Source organism: Anneissia japonica, unplaced genomic scaffold, assembly GCF_011630105.1.
Source record: "Anneissia japonica isolate Jap-2015-1 unplaced genomic scaffold, ASM1163010v1 scaffold10184_len302889_cov135, whole genome shotgun sequence".
Lineage (NCBI taxonomy): Eukaryota > Metazoa > Echinodermata > Crinoidea > Comatulida > Comatulidae > Anneissia > Anneissia japonica.
Window position 1 is genome coordinate 164,533 of NW_022713807.1, and position 3,810 is coordinate 168,342.

The 3,810-nt window shown below is 30.6% G+C and overlaps 1 long non-coding RNA gene across 1 annotated transcript in view; it reads left to right on the forward strand.

Moving 5' to 3' along the window:
* Window positions 1–3,225, forward strand: part of LOC117108792 — a 5,084-nt gene extending 1,859 nt beyond the window's left edge. Inside the window, exons 2-4 of the long non-coding RNA XR_004445415.1 lie at window positions 720–948; window positions 1,417–1,543; window positions 2,904–3,225. This is a non-coding gene — a long non-coding RNA (uncharacterized LOC117108792). The remainder of the gene's footprint in view (window positions 1–719; window positions 949–1,416; window positions 1,544–2,903) is intronic.
* The last annotated feature ends 585 nt before the right edge of the window (window positions 3,226–3,810 follow it).

Sequence of the window (3,810 nt, forward strand, 5' to 3'; positions counted from 1 at the left end):
CTCTACAAAGTACTGTACGCTATGTGAAGCAAGAAGTAAACAACGAATAATCGTGTATTTTCTGTAAGATATTGAATCACTACGAAAAAAGTGAAACCAGGGAGATGTAAAACATACATAAAATACTTGTCCCTGGTAAGACAAAACAAATATTTTTAATGTTTTATTCAAACATATTTTTCCAAGTAGTCTGTTCACTAACAAAGCAACATTGGCATGATGTGCATTTGTCTACGAAGTATAGATACAGAACTCAACAAATGATTGAGTAAAATGAACATAACATTTCCAGCTCATAATACAGTATCACTTTTATTTGAAGATTTAACACTTGATTTAATAATTTATTTAGTGATTAAACTACTGTACATACTGTGCTATTGTGGAAAATTAAATTACGTTTAATAAAAAAATAAAAAACAAAATTATAAATTAATTAGTGCCATCCATGCTGAACTTGGGGGAATCACCGCGGCTTGGGAGGCCACGCTAATATCGAGTGCTGAAAATGCTAGTTGTTAAAGTATGACTGCGCATGCGAATTTTTATTTACGTAAATATATCGTTTACTGATTTGATTACGACGACGTAAATATATCCACTTCCTTATTTAATATAAGTATAGGCCTACATCTTTGTGCAGCCTACTGTATATTGTCGATCTTAATTGTAAAGTTAAACATTTTCTTTATTTCTTCTTTATGTTGTGTTTTTGTCAGAAGTAAAAAAAAAAATTAAAAAAAAACATGGCATCCATAGTCCGTTATTAATGGAGCTACAGTGTAAGTATTGGCGAAGATGGACACGAAAACTTAAAATTCAATATCCATTATCAGATCACCAGTCCTGAGCTGCAGTATGTGCTACCTGCCAACATACCAGTACTTTCTATGGAGGCATTATAATAATTTTGATCGGTACTTGAAGATGGTCTTGTGCAAACAATTGGTGAGTTTTGTTGTGAAAACAATAATAATAAGTGAATACTTTATTAAAGCGAATAGTAATATACAGACATATAATCAGACATATAATGTGATTGGGATTCCATTTCATCACTTGTCACATGTTGGTCAATGGTAAGGATTAGATTAGATTTTACTTTATTTTCTTTTATTTTAATTGGATTTGATAAACCTACTTTCATTAATATATTTAACTAAGTAATTAACACAGGTTGAATAACTGTTTGTGTACCTGTACAGTAGTGTGCTGAATTTGTGATGTGCAGCCTGAGAGTCACCTTATCAGACTACATTATTTAAACTTGCACAAAACACCTCATTTAAACTTATCACAGAACAAAAATTTCAAAATACATCAACTACTTCATGTGATGGAATTTGGTGCTATTATATAATCGTTTGTTTTATTTACATGGTAATTCACTTAACATATTTATATTATATTTTACAGTATTTTCAAGCCTTGAAACTTGTTTAACAACATTTAAATTTATCCTGAACAATTTTGTTTCCTGACTTCATCTGAACTTGATCAAAAAGTACTAAGAAGTTTCAAAAGCTCAAGACTGTCAAAATCGGTAAGTTAATCAATTCTAAAAACCAAATGTTCGGGCGAGACTTTTTTATACCTTGTTTATCGAACCTGCCTACTGCAAAATATTGATATTTTTAAAATAAAAATAAAATTTTATTTTTGAGCAATTAGCGCACCAACCACCACAAAAAAAAAAGGAAATTGCAATAAAAAATTAGTTCTTTAAAATTTTAATTATGCCCTCCACTGCCTTGAAATCTCCAAAGATATACATATTTATATAAATTTTTAATATTTAACCATCCTACTTTACATTCACCAATAAAATTGTATATTTATTTTCTCCTCCGTCTGGATGTTTCAGGCAGACTGTTTGCTGAATAAAAAAATTAAATTTTATTTTTATTTTTATTCTGCCCTCCTCCGATGATCTTTAGAAGAATAAGTACGCAAAACAAGGTATAAAGGAAGTCTCGAATTTACAGAATTTATTAATATCGTATGTTAATGAGGATTGTAATTATCATGTAATTATTAGCTGTGTCTGGCCAGCTAAACCCTAGCAGATACTGTAGGCAGGTTTATGCCTGGGCTTTTCTAGCCTAGAACTCATGATACAATATTGTCATCATAGATGATCTATAGTATGGTGTTCATCTCATGAATAAATTCTGGTGTTAGGGCACATAGAAAGAATTATTAGAATAATACTCCTTTAAAAAAAAAATGTGATGAGGGTGGGTTTTTTTTATAACCGCGATCAATATTTCCAAATAGTTAATGTGCGTAGGAGTTATAATCTAACAATTTTTTCATATGCGCCCTTATCAATTCGCGAAAGTTTCATGTCACAAAAGTTTCTTGTTTTACATTAGTTGTAATGCTGTAATTTAACCTCTTTGAAATTTTTTGTGCACCAAGCCTCTTAGTTTTTACAGCCAGGCCTTGCTGAAGACTGAGTGGTTAATTCTAGGCAAATAATTGCGTTGCATTTATCTGTGATGCAATTGTGAAAGTGCTTTGCAATTAGCGTAAAACATGTCAGATTTTGCGATGCGATACTGGGTAAATCGAACGCTGAAGCCCGGTAAAAATACTTTATCGTAATTAAAATTAGATCTTCTTATTCACATTCACTTCACACTTCTAATGCATAATAAATGTAATAATTTGTCGTAATTGTGCTGTGATGATTGTGCGTAATCCCAAAGTTTGTTAGGAGACATATCACCTAGTATATCAATAGTTCAGACCTAAAGTAAATTTGCACAAAAAACCAAGTCAATGAAAACACTAATTTTCAAAAATTTATTTGTGTTGCATGTCTTTTTTTTTATTTGTTAAATCTAAGTGAGTAAATCTTAAATGCTATTATTTTTAGACCTGTCTTTTTTTTTTCTCAGGGCCAGTTTGCAGAATTCTGAAATGCGAGGATGCAACTAGATGTGAAAAAAAGGAGGCGATTGAATACTTTCTTAATAACCTTTGTGAAAAGTATGAGGGAAAAAGGCATTCATACTTCTGTTACTATGATTCATGGTGAAACTATTGACGATTCTTATTGATAGACTCTTGCATGGACCCTATCAATTTGAGGATATTCATAATCTGTAAAAACGTTAAATATGTGATATTCCCAATGCGATCAAAATGATGGAATATTCTTACTTTCCAAGGAGCTGGAGAAATTGAATTGTAAGGGACATTAAGAAATTTTTGATTTCATTTACCACTATTTGTATTTGCAATTGACAATATTGCTTTCTCTACAAAATAAATAAAATGATTGATGTGTTAAAATGAAATAACCGTTTTGTTTAATCATTGCAGTGAAAATATTTTTTACTATACGTACAATTGAAAGTATTATTTTCAGACAAGGAGTAATTTTAGCCTGGGTGCAGTTGGAAATTACCGGGAAAAAAGTAAAGGAAAATTTATTTTTGGTTTTTCTGAATCAGTATATCATATAGCGTCTAAGAAAAAAAATCCCCATTCTTAGAGCTTGGGAAATTTTTTTTATAGCACTTTAAAATTTTTTACATAAAATATCCTATTTTGGGCTAATTAAGATGGGGGTAAGGGAAATAAATGTATGTTTCTAGTCACTTTTACATGCTATGTATATCAAATGTAACAAGGACTTGGCTAAATAGTTACTCCTCACTCTCGTTAAAAAATTTAGTCGGAATAATGACGTCATCACAAAAAATTCCAAGATGGCTGCCATTTTGGCGGTAAAACTCTTTTAAAATGTAAATTGAACTTTATTGTTATCAGAGCAATTTCAAAACAATATATATCCATACA